General features: G+C 39.0%; 1 protein-coding gene across 7 annotated transcripts in view; it reads left to right on the top strand.

The window, feature by feature from the left end:
- Positions 1 to 27,883, top strand: part of WASF3 (WASP family member 3) — a 169,850-nt gene that overhangs the window by 79,838 nt on the left and 62,129 nt on the right. For all 7 annotated transcript variants that reach the window (XM_038420746.2, XM_038420710.2, XM_043504322.1 and 4 more), the window contains one exon: positions 10,789 to 10,878. The gene's annotated coding sequence lies outside the window, so the exon portion shown is untranslated. The remainder of the gene's footprint in view (positions 1 to 10,788; positions 10,879 to 27,883) is intronic.

Below are 27,883 nucleotides of genomic sequence, written 5' to 3' on the forward strand. Positions count from 1 at the left end.
GCGAAGTCAGTACAAATTAAAATTTCATTCAGACAATGACTTGTTTGTACTACTCTATATACTATACACTGACTCAGTGTCACTGAGATGTAAGTACAATCTTTATATTCCAATTGATTTATTTTATAATTATAGGGTAAAAATAAGAAAGTCAGCAATTGTTCAGTAATAGAGTGCTGTGACACTTTTGAATTTTTATGTCTGATGTTGTAAGCAAGTAGTTTTTAAGTGAGGTAAAACTTAGAAGTACACTAGACAAATCAGACTCCTGAAAGGGGTACAATAGTCTGGAAAGGTTGAGAGCCACTGTGTTAGGGAACTGGATGCTTCCTGTTCTCAACTTCTGTAATGGAGTCTGAGGACTATCTTTGGGGACAATAATTATCTTTTGTTACTCTCTCTTTACTTTTTAGCATTGGACTTAGAATATTAAGATTTCAGCCATGTAGATACTTTTTCTTGAAATCCCCTTTAGATTTTTTTCATTTTAGAGAGGTTACTTCCAGAAATGTAGCCTTTTAGTTATGTCTGTCACCGCTTATAGAAGGTCTTAAAAAGACAAAGTGGGTACATTTCCCAAAGTGATTGATTGATGGATTCTGACCAATCCTTCCTCTTTTAAAAATGCTTCAGTTAAGACAACATGCTTCATGATGTAGAGCCTCTCGTTTTCATATTAAAGGTTTCAGTCAAGGATTTTTTTCTGTTCAAGTAATTAGAAAAAAAGGCCTATTTCATCTCCGTCTCTGCAAAGTCCATGGCTACCTTTGATTCCTCTTGGATTACTTGCACTAGGAGAGGCTTCTTCAAATACCTTATTATAGTGGTACTTTTCTTTTGCCTGGAAGTTACCCATGTTCTCTCCCATTTGTATGATCTGTTCATAAAAGCTTCTTGAAAGAATGAAGCTTTGACTGTCCCGCAATTCAGATGCAGACTTTTCAGTGCGCTTTTAAGCAACTTGTTTGATTATAGTTCTCAGCAGCCAAAGAATTCATTTTTTATATCTCAGACCTTCTTACCATTAGCAACTTTCATATGGATCAGATGTGTGCATAAATCCATTTTGCCACATATTTCAGAGTTTTTTCTTACGGATGCAGAGGAATAAAGTTGTGTTTAATTTTTGTGAACTTTTTACTAAGACAAAGTTACAATAAAACATTAGTATACTACATTATATATTACTTATTACTGATTCAGGATCATGTTACTATTCAGAGAACTTGGCTAAAGATTCTCGTTTGCTGGCTTGGGAGCTCTCCTCTTCTGAGTATGCTAGAAAACTTTCTAAATATTAGTTGTGGCACTTCTCTTGTGTGCATACTTCTGGGCACTCTACAAGTCGAGCAGCAGTAATGGAAATCAGCAAGGTTTTATGATTAGAGTATGGGTCTGGGTGACCCTGGATAAGTTACTTAACAGCTTTGAACTTCCATTTTCCCCACTGGTAAAAATGAAGTACTATATCTACTTGGCACATGTGGAGGCTTGTTAGTTTGTGAAAGTTTGAGATTCTGTGATGGAAATTACTGTATTCGAGTTAAGTCGCGTACTACATCATTGTGCATTCTGTATATTTGTAACAAATTGTATTGGAACTAGTTTAGGATCACCATATTTCTCACAAGTGGCAAAACCTCATATGAGAGCTACTAAAATATTTTATCATATAACAAAATTTTGTATTCTGTGTATGGCTTACATTTTACGGAAAATATGTTGTAGACTTCAAATTTATAATGGATAATGTTTTTCATCTCTCTGTCTGTAAAGCCAGGCAGCCTTAATACCAGGAGTCAAACTAAATATAGACTTGGTAAGGATGTGTATGTAAAAAATTATAACGTTGAAACCTATATATGGCCTAAAACCTAATAATGTGATTTTAAGATTCTATACCATATGATTTACACGGGATAGGCACAAAACCCCTCTCCCATTGTGACACAAAGCACCCCTGTATTCACACCCTGCACACTATTGTAATAATCATTGATCATTAATAGTCTTGCATGAAGTTTGTACATGGTGTGTATTAAGTATTATAAAAGATTATAGAGTGTGGTCTTTTCTGGAAGCTAACACACTGGTTATTTAATATTGTGAAAAAACACTACATCAGGAAATATGGATACTTAATGATACTATGCTTTAAAGTCTGTGGCCAAACAGATAAGAAACAGGTTCCCTCCCAGACAGGAGATGAAGGCAGCTATTTATCTGTCTCCTATGTAAATTAAGCATGGTGGAATAAAAACAGTGGATGCTCCATTTACATACGGGATGGGAAGCCCACAAAACGGGGAAAAGCAGCATGAGCTCTTGCAAGCTGAGAAAGCTGGGTCCTTTTACCAAGCAGGGAGCGGGGAGGATTTGAAGTTTCTGGAAACTGAATATAGGTGAGAAACCATCTTGAATAAAGTCTGTACTTTGCTAGATTAGGTTTTAGACTTTTAAATGTGTGTTTTCACTTTTATTTGCTTGTAACCCTTTGACTTTATTCATTTTACTTGGCATCACTTAACCTATGTCCTATTGTTAATACATTTGTTTTATTTACTATAAACTAATGCAGTGCTGTGTTTAAATGGAAGGGTGTCTTTCCCCAGTTAAATTAATAAGATGTGGTATGTTTTTGTGTCTTTAGGGGAACAAATGAACCTTATTATTTCACTGTACTGTCCAGGAGAGAGCTTGACTTTGCAGAGCACACAGTTTTGGTAAAATTTGGAACTGGGAGTGTGTTGGGATCATCTTGCTGGTTGTTAACCAAGCCTGGTGGAAGCCAGAGAAGAGCTGTGGGGCTATAGACAGGCTGCTAGAGTCAGAGCTGCTGAAACAGGGCTCTCTAGCATACAGATGCTTCAGGGTGTCATCTGCATGCTTGTAAGCTGGTTGCGAGCCTCCCAGGCTGGGAGCTAGAGCAGGAAAGCATTGAAAGGCATCCAGACTTGCAGAACAAGTGATGCAAGAACAACTCCTCATTGCACCCCTAACTCTGATGCCCATTTGAAAGCAAGCCTGCCTGGCTTTCTATAGCCAGCATGTTGTTTTTATAGTGCTGATGGATTGAGAAATTAGATTTTAAATCAGTTACTGGTCTAGGACTGAATATTGTCCATTCTGGACTTGAGCTTGTGTTACTTTGGTGAAAATCTATATATGGAGGTTTAGCTAGAAATACTTCCCTACTGGACTGGCTTTAAAAAAAAATGCAGTGACTGATGGAAGTTGTTTAGAGATACGGAGTATTGGCAGTAGTCCTGGATGAGATGGATTAGAGAATAAGGTAGAGGGGAAGTGGGCAAAGGTGCATGTAAATGGAGTTTATCACAAGGTCCTCTATTTATCACAGATATCACTGGCCATGTATGTATGAAGGGAGAAGGGACACAATAATGGTCCTATTAAGACATCTTTGGGCCAATTTTTAAAATTTTAAAAACAGAAGGGATGTTTTTAAGTAGAATATATTTCAGCACCTTAAAACCTACCACAGAAAAGGTATGATAACCCAGTAACATAAGACACAATGGGATCTCGAAATATTTTCTTTTTAGCATCCTAGGGAACTTCTTGATTGCAATAGTCAAATATATAAAAGTTTTATATGACCATCTGTGTGTGCTAATCAAACTAGATACCTGGTAGAATGTCTCAACTATGAAAAGGAGCCAAAAGGGTGGCAAGAATTCAAACTGGAACAGGTGCAGCTACTTGGAAGATCAGGCGACTAGAGACTGTTTTATGAGAGGCGACTGAAGAGATTGGCTTCAGAGTAGCAGCCGTGTTAGTCTGTATTCGCAAAAAGAAAAGGAGTACTCCTTTTCTTGAAGAGATTGGCTTGTATAGCCAGTGAAACGAAGGCTGAAAGGGATATGATTGTTCTCCATAAATACATCTGGGGGATAAACACCATGGAGAGAGAAGAGCTATTTAAGATAAAGGACAAGGTTGACACAAGAGCAAATGGATATAAAGTGGCCATGAGTAAATTTAAAGTCTGGATATTAGAAGACACTTTCTAACCACTGGAGGAGTGACGTTCTGGAATAGCCTTCCAATAGGAGTAGTGGGGGCAAACAATGTAACTGGTTTCAAAATAGAGCTTAAGTTTATGAATGGGGTTGTATGATAGGATTACCTGCAATAACAGGGGATTGGACTTGATGATCCAGGAGGTCCATTCCAGTCCTATATACTTGTCTTCTTAAGAAGACTAAACTTTTGAGGTACAATAATGGAATATGCTACTAAATTTGCATATTTTTCTCCCTCAAATCAGGTTTCTTATGATTGACTCTCAGGTGCTAATTACACTTGATTTTTTTTTATCGTTCACTGAGGAATTAATTCAGATTATTCACATATAAAAAATTACTATTATGGATGTAAATGGAAATTCCTTCACATTTGACTGGTTGCAGTTAAGTAGTTTACAGATATTTATCCAATTTACAGGTGTTTTGTGATATTAGAAGTAGAGAATTTTGTCAGGGATTTTAAACATAAAATTATTGATAATCTTTTAAACTGACATTAAAATGTGTAGGAGATACTTAAGTATGTATTTCAGTCTTGTATTTGCATGATCTGTCTAAGCTTACAAAAATACAAAATATTGATATTTTTGGAGAAGTTTGAAATGGAATTTTTAAGTGGTTAAACAGTGAAATTGCAACACTTTTTAAAAGAGCATTTTGTAGGCAGTGAGAAGAGTTTTAATAGTAAGGAAAAGAGAACAAATTTTAGAGATGCAGATTGACATGAAGTATGTTCTAAAGTTCTGTGATCTAAAGAAGAAATATTCATGACCAAATATTTTGAATATAGTAGTGTTGATTTACTGTGCAGATACTCTAGGACTTGTGATGTTACTTTAGTTTTTCATTTTTCTTTTCATCAGAGTTGTCAGATTCATTGTTACCACATTATCAGAATTAATTTACAGATAGTATTCTAAAGATCTGTCTGTCCACGTATTCTTGTTGATGGAGTGGGTTTATTGGGAAGCTCTTCTGATCAAAACTTTTAGTTTGAAATCATTATCAAGAAAACGTTTTGGTCCAATCCAAAAGAAGATACTGAAGCAAACTCCTCATGGTTTGGCACAAGTTGAGATTAAATGGTATGGAGTTGGGCTGGGGAAAGGAATACAACTCAGTGGTTTAAAATTCTTTCTCGCAAAGATTAATTCAGTTAAAACTAATTTAAAACTGCTTTCTTCTACTGAATTTCTGGTAATATTAAAATGCTTGTAACATCCAAGTGATTAGTATTCCTATTCCCTTTTAAAGCTGCAGACACGAAAAAGTGTAAACTTAAAAGGTATATTGTAAAAATATTTACATTACCAACCATCTGACTTTTGTACGTTGTTAGTGTTTAAGCCATAACTTCCTCTTTTTTCTGTGTAGTTTGTTAGTGTATTTATAAGATAAAGCTGACTGCGCAGCTTGTCCTAAAGTTGCTTTTTAGCCAGTTGGAACTGCAGTCTTTGTCTGCACATTAAAGGCTGCCATACCTCTTAAATAAGCATTAATAATAATGAATTACTGTAACTCAGAGGGATGAATTGATGTTGTATTGAGACTCTTTCTCAAGTTGCTTAATCTGAAGCCTGTTAATATTCTGTAGTTTACTGTGTGGATAAACTAGGGCTGTCAAGCAATTAAAAATATTAATCGTGATTAATTGCACTGTTAATAATAGAATACCATTTATTTAAATATATGTGGGTGGTTTCTAAATTTTCAAATATATTGATTTCAATTACACAGAATGCAAAGTTTACAGTTTCACTTTATATTTATTTTTGATTAAAAATATTTGCACTGTAAAAAAAAAAAATGAAAGAAATAGTATTTTTCAATTTACCTGATACAAGTACTATAGTGCAGTCTCTTTATCATGAAAGTTGAACTTACAAATGTAGAATTAGGTACAAAAACCCTGCATTCAAAAATAAAACAATATAAAATTTTAGAGCCTGCAAGTCCACTCAGTCTTACGTCTTGTTCAGACAATCACTCAGACAAACAAATTTGTTTACATTTGCAGGAGATAATGCTGCCTGTTTCTTGTTTACAATGTCACCTGAAAGTGAGAACAGGCCTTCTCATGCCACTGTTGTAGCCAGTGTTGCAAGATATTTACGTGCCAAATGCGATAAAGATTCATATGTCCCTTCATGCTTCAATCACCATTCCAGGGGTCATGCTGATGACTGGTTCTGCTCGATAACAATCCAAAGCAGTGCAGACCAACACATGTTTATTTTCATTATCTAAGTCAGATGCCACCAGCAGAAGGTTGATTTTCTTTTTTGGTGGTTCGGGTTCTGTAGTTTCCACATCGGAGTGGTGCTCTTTGAAGACTTCTGAAAGCATGCTCCACACCCTTTCCCTCTCTCATTTTGGAAGGCATTTCAGATTCTTAAGCCTTGAGTCGAGTGCTGTAGGTATCTTTAGAAATCTCACATTGGTACCTTCTTTGCGTTTTATCAAATCTGCAGTAAAAGTGGTTTTAAAATGAACATGTGCTGGGTCATCATCCGAGACTGCTATAACATGAAATATGTGGCAGAATGAGAGTAAAACTGAGCAGGGGACATACAATTGTCCCCCAAGGAGTTCAGTCACAATTTTAATTAATACATTATTTTTTTAACAAGCATCATCAGCATGGAAGCATGTCCTATGGAATGGTGGCTGAAGCATGAAGGGGCATATCTGGCATGTAAATACCTTGCAAAGCCGGCTACCAAAGGGACATGCAAATGCCTGTTCTCACTTTCAGCTGACATTGTAAACAAAAGTGGGCAGCATTATCTCCTATAAATGTAAACAAACTTGTTTGTCTTAGCGATTGGCTGAACAGGAAGTAGGACTGAGTGGAGTTGTAGGCTTTGAAGTTTTTACGTTGTTTTGTTTTTGAGTGCAGTTATGTAACAAAAAAAATCTACATTTGTAAGTTGCACTTTCATGACAAAGATTGCACTATAGTACTTGTATGAGGTGAATTGAAACATACTATTTCTTTAAAAATGATAAACAACAGCGCAAACATAATATAAAATAATATACTTTGATTTCAGTTACAACACAGAATAAAATATATATGAAAATATCCAAAATATTTAATACATTTCAGTTGGTATTCTGTTGTTCAACAGTGCGATTAAAACTGCGATTGATCGCAATTAAAACTGCGATTAATCACGTTTAAGTTTTTTGAGTTAATCGCATGAGTTAACTGCGATTAATTGAAAGCCCTAGGATAAACATGTTCACACCCTTGGGGTGAATAGTAGGTGCTCTGTTTGTATAATAAGAACTCCTCCAAACATCCCCACCAGCCAACACTCAGAACCAAATACTTCTTCTCAGTAGTCTTGTTCCTGGATTTTTTTGAATTTGTCATTCTTCAGTATACCTATCTGAAAAGAATGAACAAGCGTGCGCGCCCTCCCCCTCCCCCCAAATATATATAGTGTTTGTTTTTAGAGTGTGTGTAAAGATTTTTGATACTAGAAATGGGCTTTAAATTCAGTCTGTGATATGAAAAAGGAAGTGAAAAGAACAGGGTTCTTGTTCCTATTTTGACTCTTCTGTACAATAAGAAAATTATAGAGAAAAGAATAGGAGGGAAGGGAAGTGGGTGGAGTCAAGAGACCAGAAAAAGAGGCATGCTAACTGTCAGATGTTGAAAAGGAGTGGGCAGAGTTGTTAAATGTTAGTGAGAACTTAGTTTGCTAGATTCTAGAAACTTTTGGAATGCAGGCAGGGCATCTGATAACATGGTTCTATATAATGCTGATTAGCTCATCTGGTTTTTAAGTCTTTATTTGTTGAATTCACTGAGTGGTGATTTCTCATTCTAACTGTAGTAAATGTGACATTTGGTGATCACTCCTACCTATGGGTGGTTACCAACATCAGTACATGAATGTATCCAATTTAATTTGTTTGTAGTTTAAGGTAATAATAGGAAACAAGTACTGAAATAATTAAAACCAATATTTCTTATGTAAAATGTAAACATTCTGTCTTAAGTATCAAGCAAGAAGATTTGTAGTCATCTCAAAAAGTTCAGAAAATGGGTGCCTTTGGATTTTTTAGGGTAAAGTGTTCCATTGAATTAGTCTTAGTCTTTTGAATCGGAACATCAGAATATTGATGAATTTGATCATGCAGTAGAGACAGTCTGGATGCTATTGTCATATATGAAATTTAGCCACAATTATAATTTAAGTCCCTATTCTTGTCCTTCCAGCAGCTCTGAAGCATTATCTGCATTTGAAGTAATCGGTTTCTTTCATGCCCCAGAAGTTTCAAAGAGAACTGAAATTCAAAGATGTGAATGTATAGTATGAATGAGGAATATATAGCAATGATTGATGTGCTTAGCCCTGGATATACTCTTCCAGATAGATATAAATTCGAAGAATCAATATTGATGTTTAATGCAAGATGATTGGTTGAAATGGCCTGATAATAGCTGTAAGAATCCACGTATGGAAAAATGTGTTCCTACTTAATGTTGTTGATTCTATGACTGAAAAGAAAACCACAGAATATTGAATCCAGATTTTTGAATATGCTGTTAAAGAATGCACAGAAAAGTATCTTTGCCATTTCTCTGATAACGAAAATAAAATGAGAAAGAATAGAGAACTTATGTGCACTTATCCTAAACTACTTATGTATGGTTGTTTACATGCTACTTAAAATTTTGTTGTGAAAGAAGTAACATATAATGCAATCTCAAAGCAGAGTGTATGCCTTTGTATGTTTGAGAAATAAATATACTTAAGAAGTAAATTACATTGTGCTTTTCGTTCCATGAAACCTTTATAGGGTTTTTTCTGGGTCTTTTGCTGGGATTTCTAGCGGGATTAAAATTTTTTTTGAGGGGGAAGGCTGAGAATTTGAGAAAATCAGAACTCTGGATTGTGCTTTACCTTAGTTCCACCTCCGACCAGCTTCCAGTGACGATCAGGATGGGTTAGAACTGGGGGCTAGCCTCCTCTTCCAAGAGTATGGGGTCATGCACATAGAGTGTGAGTGTGTGTGTGTATGTGTGTGGTTGTGACTTTAAACCCTAAATCCCTTTCTGATGGGAATCATGCTCTTTCCGAATACGGCTTATACTGTCCCTATGAAGGTTGTGTGCAGTGTTGTAGCTGTGTCAGTCCCAGGATATTAGAGACGCAAAGCAGGTGAGGTAATATCTTTTACTGGACCAACTTCTGTTGGTGAGAGACAAGCTTTCGAGCTTACCTAGAGCTCTTCTTCAGGCCTCACCCACCTTATCTTCCTGTGAAGGTTAACTTTTTCATCCCTAGATCTTAAAAACTTAATCTCAAGTGCCACCTTAGTTATTTTGCCTTTTGAAATGCATCAGTTTACGTTAAATTGCAAGTGTGTTTAAAAAAAAAAAAGTGGCTGGCTGGGGGGGACTGGTCTCCTCTAACTCCCATACAATGGCCTTAGTCTTCCCCCTAATTAATTACTCTGTTGTGTCAGATCTTCAAAAGAGACCATCCAGGCCACTTCTACATCTGCTATTCCTGTCCTGAAAATAGTTCAGACAACTAGTCTGAACTAGTTTAGCACCTAAACCTCAAGAGTCTGCAATGTTGAAGGCTTGGGGAGGCAGGTGAAGAGCAGAATTACTTTTAATTAAAATTAATCAGGGAGTTGATGACTGTGTTTTTGGGTTCTAGGAGGATGCATTAAGTGCAGCCCTAGGGACTCAAGAGGTGGCTGTGGTGCCAATGGGTTCCCTGGGAATTCTTCATGCACAAGAGACTTTAGCTTACTTTTAGTGAACCACAACTTGCTGTGGTATGGGTTCTGAGGCAACAATTTAGTTATGCTTCTCATTGGCACTTAGGCTGAGACTTGAGAGGCGTAGGTTCAAGTCCTGGTTTTGTTAAAGGCTTCTTTTGTGACCATGTCCGAGTCAATTTATGCCATTTTCCCTATCTGTAAAATGGGGATATTGCTTTCCTTTCATCAAATACTGAGAAGAAATAAATGTTTGTTTAGATGCTCACATACTGTTGTAACTGGGGCCATTTAAGTTACCTAGAATAGATAGCAGCCGAATGGACTGTCATAACTGTAATAATGTTGGGGTAGGCAGGCTACCAAGCCACTAACCCCCTTCAGGCCTAGTTAGTTGCTCTGTACTGGCCAAATAGCCAAGAACTGAAGCAAGAATGCCTGTCAGCAAGATGAACTTCTCCCTCACTGATGCACTTCTTCAGCTGCATTGGGCTTAAAGCTGCCCTCCCTCCCTCAGATATTCAGTGGCTGAGGAGCAGTATATGTTTTGGGAAGAGAGGTGAAGCTGTAGCCCTTGTTCTTTCAGCATCTTTTTAGTTGCTCCCTCCATGTAGAGCTGTTGCTCACAGCTGCATGAGATCCTTTCCATAACTCCATCTGACCAGCTGATTGGCTGAAAAGCAAAGTGGAACTGAGCCACCCCCCATTACCCGCTCCCCCAACCCTCCCAACATGCACATTTAGCACTGATTCTGGTAGAGCCAGAATTTCAGGGTCAGCTGTAAGCCAATACACTATTCACAGATGCTCTGCTAATTTAAAGCTCTGCTATTTCATTAGTTTTCATGAGGGGTTTTCATTTCCAAAACTGATTTAAAAAAAATTAGAGGTTCTGATTGTGTTTAAAAAACTGTACATTTCCAAAAAATGTTTTAATTAGATTTTTTTAAATGTTAAAATGAAAGTTGATTTTACTATTTTTCTGACTTTTCAGTGTTATCCTTGGTAATCTCCAGGATCTGCAGCAACGTAAACTAAGATTTTGATGACCCTAACTGGAGAAAGTTGCTGAAGCCTCACTTTAGTAAGTGATTATTTGGAAATGTTGTTTGCCTTTGTTTCTAAGTTAATTTCTGGAACATTTCTATCCTGCCAGCTCAGTGGAGATCCATTGACACAATATCTGATTTCATGGAGCACAGCTTTTCAGCCTTCAAGTCTTAAAAAAGTCTTTTCTCCTAAAAATCCCAACTGAGTTACTCAGTCTGATGTTTCTGTTGGGTTTATAATGGCTTATTTATCTCATACTGGGAGTTACTGTATATGTGCTACAAAAGCATTTGAAAATGCAGCATATGCGTCTTTGTTTTACTATAGTCATATTAGAGACTAACAAATTTATTTAAGCATAAGCTTTCGTGAGCATAAGCATAAGCTGTAGCTCACGAAAGCTTATGCTCAAATAAATATGTTAGTCTCTAAGGTGCCACAAGTACTCCTTTTCTTTTTGCGAATACAGACTAACACGGCTGCTACTCTGAAACATATAGTCATATTGACTCACGTGTTACTTCCAATGGTGCTTCACCCATACCTGGCTTTGCCTTACATTTTAATTTTCTTTGAATTTTAAGACAGGAATCATTAAAAATAAATGATTAGTGAGCTGCTTGTGTGTAAAATCTGTTGAAATCAGAATTTAAGATACTGGGAAGGAGGAAGATTTTTGGCAGACAAGCCAGAGATACCAAGGGAAATTGACATGGCATCCACTTCATCCATCTATTGATTTTAACCTTTTACACTTTCTGTGTACTATGTACTTACGTTGATTGTAAAATAGAAGAAAGCTCTAAGGAAGCCTGATTCCCCTCTCTCCCCCCCTTCCCCCGCGACTTCGTATCCATCTGTTTTAAGCTGCTATTCCTGCTGAAAGATATGCATGACTATCCTTCTAATTTCATTTAAAAAGCCATTTTGAATACTGATGAGAGGGTTGGGGAAGGGAATGATTCAACTGGATTGCTAATAAGCACTAAGCATGTTCATTGTTAAGTTATAATTCACTTCTGAGGGTGTTTATGGGACTTGTTTACAGTCAGTGATTGACATCTTGTCATGTTGTCCTTAATTATTGTCTTTTTATTTAACTGAATTGATGTAAATTGCATTTTAAATTATTGGATATATACAAAGGGATTTGAGAGAGCTTGTGTATCAAATCTCCTTTCCACATGGTTACTTAGCTTTGACTAGTCTTTCTTCCCTCCCCCTTCTTTTGAATAACCTAAACTCGTAAATATAGTTAGATTCCACAGATTTGCACTGGAATAGTCAAAACAGCTATTTTTATTTTTTAATAAAGTATTTTTTCTTCTTTATGGATTATTGTTCTTTGGAAGTAGATTCCCTTTGTCACAAAATATTGAACTTTTTTTTTTTTTTGCACTGTTGTTATTGTCAATGATTTTGTCATATGTGAATTGGTCTATGCTCTATTCCACAGCTTATACGAGTGTAGTGAACATGGGGTATATGCTTAAATGAGAAATATATTTTAAAACCACTTCAAAAGAAGATTTTTGCTAATACTAAATGGCATGTATTGAGTGGGGGGGGAAGTCTAATCTTTTGAAGAAATGTACAACTGTTTCCCTAAAATAAACACTACAATATTTTACTTTTTAGAAATGTTAATTAGAGCTCAGCAAAAGCCAGCATTTCTGTCCTGTGGCAAATCCAAGTATTTTGAAATAGTTTTGTACTGAATGGGGATGAAAGGTTGAAATATCAAAACTTCCTCTTTGGGTAGCATCCCTATTAGTTCTGTACTTCAGGTGCACATGCACCTCTGGAGACCTTCATCGGAGATTTTCCATTAGCAGTGTCCATTCAGCCTGCGCATGTGCTCTATACAACCTCGTGCCGCACACCAAGGATATATTGAGCTGCCTGGGCAAACTGCCCTTAGGTTCTTCTCTTCCTCCTTGGCCTGCGACAGAGCTGTAGCACGTCCAGTGTGCATGCCTCAGCATACTCTACAATTGATTTTTTTAATTAGTGTAATGTTTTTGTTTATTATTAGTTGTTAGTATAGAATTTTAGTGAGAGGCTTGGTTTTTTCCTTTCCTTTCCCCCCTCTTTTGGGGGGGGGCGGAGGACTTATTTGTTTTGGCTGGGCAAGCCTGGCCTGCCAGGTTATAAATGCTACCTCTCTTGTTGGGAGGCTATCCTGGTAAGTGACGGCCACTACGTATATCCATTGCTTGGGAGAGTCCCATGTCTACCAAAAGTTTAACCTCTGCCTAGCTCTCAAATCTACAGCATGGAAGAATCAAGAGATTAAATTGAGGTTTCTGATGAAGGAGTGTTCCCTTTGACTTGCTTCTGAGTCAGGTGAGAAGACCTCCACCTCCTGTACCTCTGTCTCTGGACTGACCCAGTACTCCTTTGACCTCGGCCAAGGTGTCCTTTAAGAGGGGGTGTCAGGGTTCCTTCCTCACTCTGAACTCTAGAGTACAGATGTGGGGACCCGCATGAAAGACCCCCTAAGATTATTTCTACCAGCTTAGGTTAAAAATTCCCCAAGGCACAAAGTCTTTGCCCTTGGATTAGGTAAAATGCTGCCACCACCAAGTGATTTGACAAACAATCAGGGAAAGGACCACTTGGAGTTCCTATTTCCCCAAAATATCCCCCCAGGCCCTTACACCCCCTTTCCTGGGGAGGCTTGAGAATAAACAAGATGAGCACAGACCCTTAGATTTTTAAGACCCAAAAAACTCAATCAGATTCTTAAAAAACAGAACTGTATTAGAAAAACAAAAAAAGATAAAAGAACAATTCTGTAAGATCAGAATGGAAGATAATCTTACAGGCAGTCAGATTCAAAACATAGAGAATCCCTCTAGGCAAAACCTTAAGTTACAAAAAGACACAAAACCAGGAATACACATTTCCTCCAGCACAGCGAATTTCACAAGCCAACACAAAGAAAACCTAATGCATTTTCTAGCTAGATTACTTACTAACTTTACAGGAGTTGGAGGGCTTGCATCCTTGATCAGTTCCCGACAAAGCTATCACACGGACAGACAAAAGCCTTTTTCCACCTCTCCAGATTTGAAAGTATCTTGCCCCATCATTGGTCATTTTGGGTCAGGTGCCAGCCAGGTTACCTGAGCTTCTTAACCCTTTACAGGTAAAAGGACTTTTCCTCTGGTCAGGAGCGATTTTTATAGCACTGTATACAGAAAGGTGGTTACCCTTCCCTTTATATTTATGATGGGGGAGACTTTGGAGGACTCAGGGAAAGCTATGTCTTCCACCATAAGGGGCTGGCTCCCAAAAGGCCCTAGTTTCCCGCTAAGTTTGTGGTGTTAGAGGCTTTGACCTCTCAACTCAGTACCATGGAGGTGAAGGATTTTTCCTCTGGAATTGTCAGGGCCAGGAGATCCTGGAACACTAGGAAAAGTGCAGCTTCAGCAAGCCAAGCCCCTCCTTTCCCCCTAGATCATCTGTAAAGGACAGGGAGGCCCAGGACATACACTCCTCTAGAATGGCACTGTCTACATCAGACTTACCATCAGTTCCTGCAAAATTGTATCATCAGACACCTTTGGCCGTGGCACTCCAGATCAGTGGTATGGTCCACCTCAACTGCTGCATCATTGACCTGGTGAACCCTGGGACAGCTACGGGGTGGAGATCCAGGAGTACCCCAGATCACAGCTGGATGATCAGCCTGAACCACAGGCAGAAACCTATCCGGTGGAGGGGAAACCAGCCTGGGGGAACCATCTTGACAAACAGTAGCAAGCATATTGTCCCATTTTGCCCAGTGCTTTTTGAACAGAATCCTTCTGTCTTTTGGGGATAATATTCTCCAAAGTAAGGTCAGCCTACAGAAGTGCACATGCAATTACTAGCTAACCATTGTTGCACCCACTTTAAGTAGCCCACAGCCTACCTGGATTTTATCATCCTGTTCCCAACTTGGCAGAACTAATACCCTCCACCCACACCCATCCCAAGGGATCCTAAAGGGGAGAAACTGAATAAACATCTTACCATCTCCAAGCCCACAAAGACTGGAAATAGCCAATGGAAATGGAATACCAAAACTGAGGGAAAAGTAACCATTTTATCAATGTTGGCATGGAGACTAATGGACAAGAACTTGTTCTTTTTCTGCAATAGTATTGGCATGAGAGAGAGGAAGGGCAGGAAAAGGGCTAGCACATCAGACACAACTGTTGTGTATGATGTAGAGGCAAACAACACTCCTGGAGCACAGGGCCTTTGAAGCCTCCCAGCTTTGAGCAACTTTGAATTTCGAATAGGTTCTTTTTGTGTTTTTACTGTTCACAAGCTTATCACATTCTACTTGGTGTATTCATTGCTACCAAAGCACTGAAAATGTGTTTACATTCATGGTTCTGAGTCTTGCACCATTCCCTGAAATATGCATTATCACGGTCATAACAGCCACACATGCACAAAAAGGATCCTGTTTACAAGCATTATATGATATTCACATATTGTGCACTAAAAACTCAACAAGAAATGAGATATAACATACACACCAAGTCTGTTTAACTCCTTTTACCAGGAAGTACACAAGAAGACGTGCACAGTCAGTAATGCTGATAAATGCACTCTACAAAAGCATGTGTGCTCTTTACAAATGGCACCTATACTTGAACTATGACCGTAATGTGGCTCTCAGTCTGTGCCCTTGAGTAGTTGCATCATTTCACAGAAGCCTCCAATCAGGCCATTCAAAACATTCACCAAATCTGCCCAGCACCTGCTCGATCCATTTGCAATATTTTCTCCCTTGCCTTCACAGTGGTTGCACAAAACACAACAAACAGCTGTCATAACAAAGATGTTTCTTATCACGATGCTCCATCTAGTTTTCAGTCTTCCAAATGCATGTTCCAGTTGTGACGTGTTCGGTCAGAGAGACCCCCTTGGGACTGTTACCTGACGTGCTGAGATTGCCTCTGAGCCTGTTTTCCCTGCCAGCTTGGGACTCCAGAACCCTGCCTTGTTGAGTCAGATGTGCTAGCCTGCTGCAACACAGACCCAGGTCTGGTCCGTGCCCCCAAAGCTGCAGACTTTAACCAAGAGCTGCTCAGCAGGTCACCTATCTCTAGCACCCAGACACCCAGTTCCCAATGGGATCTAAACCCCAAATAAGTCCGTTTCACTCTATATAAAGCTTATACAGGGTAAACTCATAAATTGTTCGCCCTCTATATCACTAATAGAGAGAGATACACAGCTATTTGCTCCCCCAGGTATTAATCACTTACTCTGAGTTCAATAATAAACAAAAGTCATTTTATTAAGAATAAAAAATAGGATTTAAGTGATTTCAAGTAATAACAGACAGAACAAAGTAAGTCACCAAGCAAAATAAAGCAAAAACACGCAAGTCTAAGCCTAATACATTAAGAAACTGACTACAGGTAAAATCTCACCGTCACAGATGTTCCAGTAAACTTCTTTCACAGAGTAGTATCAGAGGGTAGCTGTGTTAGTCTGTATCCACAAAAACAGCAAGGAGTCCGGTGGCACCTTAAAGACTAACAGATTTATTTGGGCATAAGCTTTTGTGGTAAAAAACCGCATCTGAAGAAGTGGTTTTTTACCTTTCTTCCTGTGGGGTACCCCTCTCCGGGGAAGAGCTGAGAAAGAAAACAAAGGAAATTAGCTGTTGCCACCAGCTAATTAAACAACATACGCACAAATCTCTTAGGAACACACAAATTGAATCCTGTTCTTAAAAAAGGTAAATTTTATTAAAACAATACAAGGATTAAACATCAAGATAGCTTCTTGAGGTCCACCTTAAAGGTTACAAGTAAAACAAAGCATCTGGAGTTAGCATAGAGGAGTCCACAAGCCTTACAAAATAAAAGAAATAAACCTAATCACATCTTTCTAGACATTCCTCATCTACTTACCTGTCTGGGGGTTTCAAATAAGTAGTTCTAGGTATGATCTGATGATTTTTCATACCTGGCTTAAAGCTTCTCCTAGCATATCTGCTGCCCTGTTCTCCTCTTCCCCAGAGAACAACAACAGACAAAGGGGAAGTTTTTTCCAGTTTTAAAAGTTCTAGCCACCCCATTGACTCTTTTGTTCAGGTGCCCACTCCCTTTCTTTCACCTAACCAGGGAGACCTTTTAACCCTTTACAGGTAAAGGAAGCAGAGAACAGCCATGAAGAGGGACTTTATAGTTAACTGGCTGGCTGGGTGTCCATAAAAGCGAGCTTCCCCTCCCCCCCCTTTCATTTATCACACATCACCTTCTCAGATTATTTTAGTGCCCTTGTTCTGAATTTATTGTATGACTTCAGATATGCTAGCAGCAGCCTGTCATCACTGTGAAGACCACAGCAATCGCAAATGTTCCTCTATACGGCTTGGCAGTGCTTTGAAAACGTGGCTGGATAATGGGATAAAATGAGAGGTGGTATGGAAATTATTTAGTGCTGATCCCCAAGCCCCAGAATGCCATTGCCTTCCAGTGGGTATGCCACAATGTCCATAATATGTGTAGCAGAGTGTTAGAGTAATGTACCAGGGGATATCTGACCAGAATGCTGAGTGCTGATGTTGAAACATTGCAGTGTTGTGTAGCCTCAGTGATAAGAGGCAAAGGTACCTTAATCATGGGAAAACAGTGTGATGTGTATGCTCAAGCAATTCTTGTTGCAGATTGCTTAACACAGGTGCACAAAATCCTCAGCAAGATATGCTCTCATTTCCAGAAGTTGAAATTATTGAAAATTGCTTTTTGGGTCCCTTCTCAACTTGGTAGAAATATCAGGTTGATGGAGAAAGTAGTAATATGCAACAGACTCTTTCCTGCCCCCCATCCCCAAAGAAAGAGTAACCAGAAGGGATACAGAGTAGAGTTGAGCAAAAATCAGAATTTCTAATGTATGTGAAACTTCAGTATTTTGACATTTGTTGTCATCATGAATCAGGAAGAAAAATCTAAATGGTTTTTCAGTGGAATGCAAAGTTTTGAGGTAAAATCCTTTGAAATGTTGAAACATTTGGTCTTGGGACAATTTGACAATTAAACTGTGTCCACCAGTCTTGTAATTTATGCCCCCTTTCTTCCCTGTGGGTTATGATCTCTGGACAGACTACCTTACCTTGTGATGCACAACAGTCATGGAACTCCCATGAAGCACTGTGTGGGTGCAGCCAGAATGGAGACTGCGGTGCATCATGAGAGATGTAGTCTAGCCTGGGAACCTGGCCCATTGCGCGAGGGGGGTGGAAAGGGGCACAAGGCACTACAGCAGCTCAAGCAGACATAGATTAATGTCGAATTAACCCAAAAAAGAATGTTCAAATGTGGTTCAAGAAACTGAAGTATTTCAAATCAGGTTTTCAAAAATTGAAAAACATCAGCAAAATTGACACTTTCTCATTGAAAATTTCAGTTTTGCAGTAGCCACGTTTTCTATTGAAAAAACGTTGTGAAGAAAAATTCCTGGACAGCTCTAGTACTGAATTTAAAAGGGAAGACATGTACAATTTTTAAAAAAGATGCTAAATCAGAATGAGGATAATAGCATTAGTTTGAGCAGCTAGTGAAGACAGAAAACATAAATCAAATTAAACACAGAGATGACCAAAGGTTCGTCCACTCTAGATCTTTTTGTTGTTGTTGTTGTTTGTTGTTTGGTCTAACTTCACTTTTTACCTTAGTCTTTTACATAAGAACAGCCATATTGGGTCATACCAAAGATCTAGCGCAGTGTCCTGTCTTTCTACAGTGGCCAATGCCAGGTGCCCCAGAGGGAATGAACAGAACAGGTAATCATCAAGTGATCCCATCCCCTGTTGTCCATTCCCAACTTCTGACAAACACAGGCTAGGGACACCATCCCTGCCCATCCTGGCTAATTGCCATTGCTAGACCTTTTAAGTTTAAGTAGCAAGAAAATAAAAATAGAAAACACTTTGTATCAACGGATCACTTTCAAAAGACAAAAGGAATTTATCAGAGGGGAAAAAAGAACCCTTCACCATTTTCCTGCGGATTTTTAATTTAGGGTTAATTGCAATGCTGAAAATCAAAAGGAAGCTTCCATTAGTTTTACTGCTGGTTAGCTTAAGGTCTTTTGAGGATTTAAACTGCACATTTTCATTGCCGAATAGATCTTAAAGACCTTAACATTCTGTGGTTATCACAATGGTCTTGACCCAGACAGATATTCCAAGCACTTGAAATCCAATAAGACAATGTTAAATAGGATCAATATAAGTCAACTCTGCAGTTTACATCTGTTAAAACGTTCTGACAGTTTTAGCTTCTGGAGCACTCATATTTTTCCAGCGTAGACAACAGCTTTAGATAAATTCTAAACTATCTTTGAAATATGTATGGACTCGAGTCTGTATTGCAGTATAAATAATAGTAATCTTGCAGGCTCATGCATGCAGTTTGTTGACATTTGTCAAATTCTCCATCACAAGATTTATGTTATCAGTAAATTCCCCAACATAACATTACAAATACATAGTAAACAGTAGATGAGTTGCTTATATTTATCACATTACACAATTGCAGTGACACTAATTTAAATAACTCCCTCAGTTCAATGAAACTGAAATGCAAGAATTTATATTTCATTACTTTGTTTGATTTTTGTTATGGGTTCTTAAGATATGCAATTTGTATCCTTCAAAGGAGCACACTTAAACATCCACAGCTATACTCTTAACATTTTTTTTAAGAAGTTGAGAATTAGCCAAACTCCCTCTTAATGATCCTGTACTCTTTCTGTCTTTTCTTGCTCATTATTTCAGGTTATAATGGTATTTGTGTGCCTGCGGCCGTACCAGCCTGGGTTGTAATCTTGTTGGATCTCACAAAATAAGGAGGGTTGTGCTAGGACAATACTTAGATAGGAAAGGAACTTTTCCCAGTAAAAAGTCACTATGTTGCAGGTAGCTGTGTTGAGTATTTATGTGTCCCTTTCCCTTTAGGTCAGTATTTGACCAGTGCCCCTCGGATAGTATGAGGGGAACACTGTATGCTGCAAGAATTAGTTCTTTTGGTGAGATGGAAAAATTAGGTGTTCATTACAAATCTTACAGTTCTTTTTAAAAGAGAAGGGATGTACTCTGCTGTGCTAGGTTAAATCCAATTTGGATAATTTATATTTTGCAGTCCTGAAATCATGCATGAGGTTTCAGTTGGATACCTTGGTTTTCTTACCTGAAATATGTATGTAGTATTGTTGTGTGCATTGAAATGGTTATGATGTTTCAACCTAATGATAGTTAAAATTCAGTAAAAAGAAAAGGAGTACTTGTGGCACCTTTTCTTTTTGCGAATACAGACTAACACGGCTGCTACTCTGAAACTTAAAATTCAGTGTTGGCCAAAAGGATCCTTTGAGAAATTGAGCAGGTATGGTAATGGGACAAGATTTCTTAGTATCTCAGTGCACTGTAGGGCATCACTAGCGGCAGGTTTGGATAATTTTTGCTGGTGCCCAGAAGGGACCAGGGCCCCCGGGGCCTGAATATTCCTGGAGCCCGGGCACCACGGGCCCATACAACTTGCTGTCCCTATAGGGCATTGGAACCACAGATTATTTTAGGGCTAGATGCAGCTGACATGTTTCCACAATGCTGCTGCTGCTAGATACAAATGGGAACAGGGAGAACGAATTGTAGGTAGGCAGAACCATCCTCTCCCCTAAAGTTGCAGCCAGTAGCATTTGTTACCAGAAGCAGACGGACTGTTGGCCCACTGAAGAAGCAAAATGTGGGAGTAGGGCCAGCAGGTCCCCTCCTAAGACTTCAGCATGAAGAAGGAATAAAAGACCTCTGAGTTGCCACCCAAACCTGAGAATCAAGGTAAAGGAAAGATGTCATGAGGAGAGGGAAAGAGTTTTTGTGAGGAGGGGGTGAAGCGAGTGCTGGCTGAAATCATACATAAGAACGGCCATATTGGGTCAGACCAAAGGTCAATCTAGCCCAGTATCCTGTCTTCCGACAGTGACCAATGCCAGGCCCCCAGAGGGAATGAACAGAACAGTTAATCATGGAGTATCCATCCCCTGTCTCCCATTCCCAGCTTCTGATAAACAGAGGCTAGGGACACCATCTTCAGCCCCACCAGCAATTCTTTGCTTCTTTGCTATCCTTTCTAGAGACTAAGGAAAAGAAGCCATGGTGGATCTGGGATCTGCACTCTCACTTTTCATGGACGGGGAGTCTTCATAGTTGGAGAGAGTTGGGGTGGGGGACCAGGCTGCTTACTGAAACGAAGTGTGGGGGAAGAGACACCTGCAGACTGGAGAAAAGAAACCCTTTTAGCCCCTAAATGCCTCCTCAGAATCCCAATAGCTGCAGATTTTGTGAATCGACCCCCATCCTGAGAGAAAACCATCTAGAGTTTGTCTGCTCTAATTTTCCTTATTGGCAAAAACAAACAAAATCCTTCCACTATATTCTAAATACTAGTACCATCTGGTATGTACCACCAGTAAAACCTCCAGTAATAAAACAGAATTATTTATCTGTTTAAAGGTGAATTACATTTTTTAAAAATTTCAGTTTTCTCCGTTGCATCTATATCAAGTAAAGACTTTTTTCACTTATTTCCAGCTTGACCTATACATGTAAACTGTAGTAGGTAACACACATCATGTGAACCACTTATGTTGTGTAACTTGTACCCTAATAATGGAGATGTGTGGAATAGCAAAACTCCTTTCCTCAGGTTGGGAAGGGCTCTGTGGCCCAGGGAAGATGTTTTGCTATCCTGCCAGCCCTCTATTGCAGTAAATTACCTACTGCACAGCCAGTAGATTATGGACAGCATTGCATCAGTATAGGCTATCTACTGCATTCACATAGTGGGTGAATTGTTACATTTCATTTTAACTGAGTTTTACCTTCAAAATTACTAAACCAGTTTTGTTCAGACTTAACCAAAGGAGATGTCCAGAGATGTGCAAAGTTTGCCATTATAAACTTCTGCCATTTTTGCATAATTAGAGAGTTTATAATCAAAAGGGGAAGCTTTTCATATTTGTCTAACTCAAAGAGCAAAATCACTTCATCCATTTATCTTTCCAGAATTATTTGTCTTTGAGTTGAGACCAAGCGTGGAAAATTGAATCCCAGAAGGATCCTGAACGCCCCTTACTTTAAGCTCCCTCCAAAATAAATCAGAAGACTGTTAGCTTGAATACCCCATCTGAGCTCATTTGCAGTTGCCTGCCTGCCAGAATGACAGTCTCTCAGACCTTCAGGAGAAGGCAGGGTATGGAGAGAGATACTGAAAGATGTCTATACCCCTTCCCACATTCTGTGTCTGATATATTTAGATTTTAAGCTCTTTGGGGCAGGGATGGATTGTCTTACTGCTCTGTTTGTACAGTGTCTAGCACAATGGGGTCCTGCTTCATGACTAGGGCTCCTAGGTTCTGTGATAATACAGATACATTAGAAGTAAGTGGAAGACCAAGAACAGAGTAGGCCATTGCTCAGTGAGGAGAGAAAGGCAATAACAGAAAATATGGAAATGGCAAAAGTGCTAAATGACTTTTTTTTGTTTGTTTTCACCAAAAAGGTTAGTAGCGATTGGATGTCTAACATAGTGAATGTCAGTGAAAATGAGGTAGGATCTGAGGCTAAAATAGGAAAGGAACAAGTTAAAAATTACTTAGACAAGCTAGATGTCTTCAAATTGGCAGGACCTAATAACATCCATCCTAGAGCACTCAAGAAGGAAGTCCAGAGGACTTGAAGAGGGCAAATATAGTGCCAATCTATAAAAAGGGGAATAAGGACAACCCGGGGAATTACAGAACAGTCAACTTAATTTCAGTATCCAGAAAGATAATGGAGCAAATAATCAAGCAATCAGTTTGCATACACCTAGAAGATAATAAGGTGATAAGTAACCACATGGATTTGTCAAGAACAAATCGTGTCAAATTAATTTGATAGCTTTCTCTGACAGGGTAACAAGCCTTGTGAATGGGGGTGAAGCAGTAGACGTGGTAATCTTCACTTCAGTAAAGCTTTCGATACTGTCTCACATGACCTCATAAACAAACTAGGATTATGCAACTTAGATAGAGCTACTGTAAGGTGAATGCATAATTAGTTGGAAAACAGTTCCCAGAGGGTAGTTATCAGTGATTCACAGACATACTTGAAGGGCATATCAAGTGGGGTCTCTGATGGGTTCCCCCCGGGGCACCACTTGGAACTGGGATACCACTGAGCCTGCCTGACCCACCAGCCTGGGCTCACTTTACACTGTATTGCGAGGCAAGCCAGCCAAGCCCTCCCTCAGGCTTCAGATTGCACTTAACCAGCACACATACAGGTAGGGACACACCCAGCTGCCGCTATACACACACATGCTGAGATCAGCTCTGCATGGGAAGGCTCAGCTAAGGAACTGCCAGATACTCAAGTGCCATTCCCCTCTGTGTCCGGTTCTGTTCAATATCTTCATCAGTGATTTAAATAATGGCATAGAGAGTACACTTATAAAGTTTGCAGACGATACCAAGCTGGAAGGGGTTGCAAGTGCTTTGGAGGATAGAATTAAAATTCAGATGATCTGGACAAACTGGAGAAATGGTCTGAAGTAAATAGGATGAAATTCAATAAAGACAAATGCAATGTACTCCACTTAGGAAGGAACAATCAATTGCACACATACAAAATGGGAAATGACTGCTTAGAAGGGAGTACTGCAGAAAGGGATCTGGGGGCTGTATTGGATCACAAGCTAAATATAAGTGAACAGTGTAACGCTGTAACAAAAACAAAAAAGTGAACATCATCCTGGGATGTATTTGCAGGAGTGTTGTAAGCAAGACACAAGAAGTAATTCTTCCGCTCTACTCCACGCTGATAAGGCCTCAACTGGAGTACTGTGTCCAGTTCTGGATGCCAAACTTCAGGAAAGATGTGGATAAATGGGAGAAAGTCCAGAGGACAACAAAAATGATTAATGATCTAGAAAAGATGACCTATGAGGAAAGATTGAAAAAATTGGGTTTTGTTCGGGAGAAGAGAAGACTGAGGGAGGACATAACAGTTTTCAAGTACATAATAGGTTGTTACAAGGAGGAGGGAAAAAATTGTTCTCCTTACCTTCTGTGGATAGGACAAGAAGCAATGGGCTTAAATTGCAGCAGGAATGGTTAGATTGGACATGAGGAAAAACTTCCTAATTGTGAGGGTAGTTAAGCTCTGTAAGAAATTGCCTAGGAGGGTTGTGGAATCTCTGTCACGGGAGGTTTTTAAGAACAGGTTAGACAAAGATCTGCCAGGAATGGTCTAGTTGTTATGTAGTCTGCCTTGAGTGCAGGGGACTGGACTAGATGACCTCTTGAGATCCGTTCCAGTCCTATATTTCTTTGATTCTATGATAATGTGTAGGAGGTCCAGGGTACTGGAAGGGGATAAGGGATTGGGGAGGAATGGAGGGGTTGCGGAAGAGAATTAAGATCTCCAGCCTCTTCTCAACTGCTTTAAAATATTTCATTCAGTCTGACCCCACCCAGTGTATACTGGTTGCCCAATGTTGCAAAAATGTATGTAATGTTCAAAATAAATTTGAGATTGTCAAAATTCCATTTTTCATTCAAGAGTTTGGTTTCCAATAATCTTAGTAACTTTTTATTACCTTTACATATACTTTTGCCAGTTCTTAAAAAAGGAAATGTAAAAATAAAATACTTTTGTTGTACAAGGTCAGTAGCACTAACATATTTCCAGTGTGAAGTATTGCTGAAATAGAGTTGAAACAAATTTCAACATACTGTCTGTATGGTGTTTCTTTTCAGAGGAAGGCAAAAACACAACTGAAGGTAACATAAATATAGCCTGATGGATCAGTCCTGTTTCTAAGCACTAGAAGAGACCATGTAACAGAATCTTGACATAAAATATGTTCCTTAGCTAGTTCTCCTAAAAAAGTAATTCAGAAACCTGGAAGGATGAATTTCAAAACTCAGATGTCTGTGTGGGTAAGTGCAATGTATGGGCCTGATCCAAAGCCCCTTGAAGCCTGATGGAAAGACTCCCATTGACTTCAGTGGGTTTTGGATCAGGCCTTAATTAAGAAAGCTATAAAGGGAAGAAGTGATGGAGGGGAAGACGCTATGTAGACTAGATAGTGTATTACCAAAGCAATGATTAAAAATTGATAATGTAGAATATGAAGTACTCAGGGTGAAGTATACAAGAAATCAAAACCAGAAAATCCTGTCATTGGAGAAGTAAAGTTGGCTGTACAATGTTTTTAACTAATAGTGAGGCACATGAGAATAAGAGTAATAGGGAAATGAGCATTAGATTCACAGGATACAGCATTAGATTTCAAGAAAATTCATCTGAAAGAAAATATGTATAACTAAATAGTTCTTTTTTTACTGTGGTAATCCCCCCACCCCCAAGTCCTCCCCATAAAAGCCCTGTGGGAGAGTTTTAAAATGTTAAACATTTGCATATATATACATATTTTAAAATAGTGATTTGTATAATCAATATTAAGTTAATAAGAGAAACTAAAAATATGCTAATCGTGTCAATTGCGAATACATAATTTGAAAAGTCACTTTTGTCTTCTGTTGCTCAGAATATTTACCTTTTATTTGGTTTTATGATATTAATTTTTGATGGCATAACTCAGTCAATAGTGGGAATAAAATATTTTAGTAATAAAGGCAATTGAGCAGATGTTCCAATCAGTTTGGAATACGCTTTCTTCCCCTATCCCACCACTCTCATTCATACTGAGCCATATGGGAAGTGTGTAGAATGAGCAACCATCACCATAAGGACAGAATTAATATGTTAGCATCTTCTTTTGTTGATACTTTAATTTGGTCATAATTTGTTTGAGAGAAAACAACAAAGTAAATTGGTGTTCCATGTGTAAGGTTAAGATTTTGTCATGGTTATTTTTACTAAAAGTCAGGGACAGGTCATGGGCAATAAATAAAAATTCACGGAAGCCCATGAGCTGTCCCTGACTTTTACTAATAATAATTGTGACAAAATGAGGCTGATGGGGGGCAGGGGTCCTGAAGCATGAGTGGGAATGGGGGGACGAGAGCGTGAGTCCCACTGCAGAAGTTGAGGTGTCCAGCAGCTGCTGCCCATGGTGGCTGGGAGCTGCTGGAGCCATCTGCCATCTGACCAGCTCCGGCCTGCCACCCGGCGGCTAGAAAATGTTATGGAGGTCTCTGAAAGTCATGGAATCCGTGACCTCCATGACATAATCTTATTCTTATCTGTAGGTATATAGAATGTAAAATAGATGAAAGAAAAACTGGCTTTTGTTTAGAGCAATGTTGAAAAATGAAAGACTTAAACAGTGATGACCAAATTCACTTATTGTATAATCAGGCACAATTCATTTGAAATCATTGTTAAAATGTGCAATTTTTTTTCTGTGTTAATGTGACATTACTATAAACCATATTTACAGTTATGCACTCTCAGGTAACAGATAGATAGCTGTTAATATGCTGGATGTTTGTATGGATCCAATGAAGGCTTCAGTGTGCACTTTCTCACAGTTCCACAGAATTCACTAAAAAGAAAAGGAGTACTTGTGGCACCATAGAGACTAACAAATTTATTAGAGCATAAGCTTTCGTGAGCTACAGCTCACTTCATCGGATGCATTTGGTGGAAAAAACAGAGGAGAGATTTATATACACACACACACAGAGAACATGAAACAATGGGTTTATCATACACACTGTAAGGAGAGTGATCACTTAAGATAAGCCATCACCAGCAGCAGGGGGGGGAAAGGAGGAAAACCTTTCATGGTGACAAGCAAGGTAGGCTAATTCCAGCAGTTAACAAGAATATCAGAGGAACAGTGGGGGGTGGGGTGGGAGGGAGAAATACCATGGGGAAATAGTTTTACTTTGTGTAATGACTCATCCATTCCCAGTCTCTATTCAAGCCTAAGTTAATTGTATCCAGTTTGCAAATTAATTCCAATTCAGCAGTCTCTCGTTGGAGTCTGTTTTTGAAGCTTTTTTGTTGAAGTATAGCCACTCTTAGGTCTGTGATCGAGTGACCAGAGAGACTGAAGTGTTCTCCAACTTGTTTTTGAATCGATGAAGTGAGCTGTAGCTCACGAAAGCTTATGCTCTAATAAATTTGTTAGTCTCTAAGGTGCCACAAGTACTCCTTTTCTTTTTGCGAATACAGACTAACACGGTTGCTACTCTGAAACCTGTGATTATGCAAGGCACTGAATTTAGCCGTATAGAGTGGAAATCTGTCAACTTCATGAAAAAACTCGCACAGATACAGACAGACATCATCTTCCTCTCCAAATGCAAACAGATGGACATCATACCGAAAGGACTGAAGGTAAAAAATCCATTACAATCTACATACCACACAGACTATGCTGACAGCTTGTGCCACACACTCTCAAAGAAACTGCGGAACCACCTGATCAACATCCTCTACAGCAAACAGGGAAAGATTAAGAATGAGCTCTCAAAACTGGATACTCTCATAAAGAACCAACCTTCCACACAAACTTCCTCGTGGCTGGACTTTACAAAAACTAGACAAGCCATTTACAAAACACACTTTGCTTCTCTACAAAAGAAAAAGGACACTAAGCTATCTAAACTACTATATGCCACAAGGGGCCACAACAATGGTTCCCGTAACCCACCCAGCAATATTGTTAATCTATCCAACTATACTCTTAGCCCAGCAGAAGAATATGTCCTATCTCGGGGCCTCTCCTTTTGCCCCTCCACCCCCACGAACATGATACAGTTCTGTGGTGACCTAGAATCCTATTTTCGACGTCTCAGACTCAAGGAATATTTCCAACACACCTCTGACCAACATATTAACCCACAGAGACCTTCCTGCCAACACTCCAAAAAGAAGGATTCTGGGTGGACTCCTCCTGAAGGTCGAAACAGCAGCCTGGATTTCTACATAGACTGCTTCCGCCGACGTGCACGAGCTGAAATTGTGGAAAAGCAGCATCGCTTACCCCATAACCTCAGCCATGCAG

Source organism: Dermochelys coriacea, chromosome 1 (assembly GCF_009764565.3).
Source record: "Dermochelys coriacea isolate rDerCor1 chromosome 1, rDerCor1.pri.v4, whole genome shotgun sequence".
Lineage (NCBI taxonomy): Eukaryota > Metazoa > Chordata > Testudines > Dermochelyidae > Dermochelys > Dermochelys coriacea.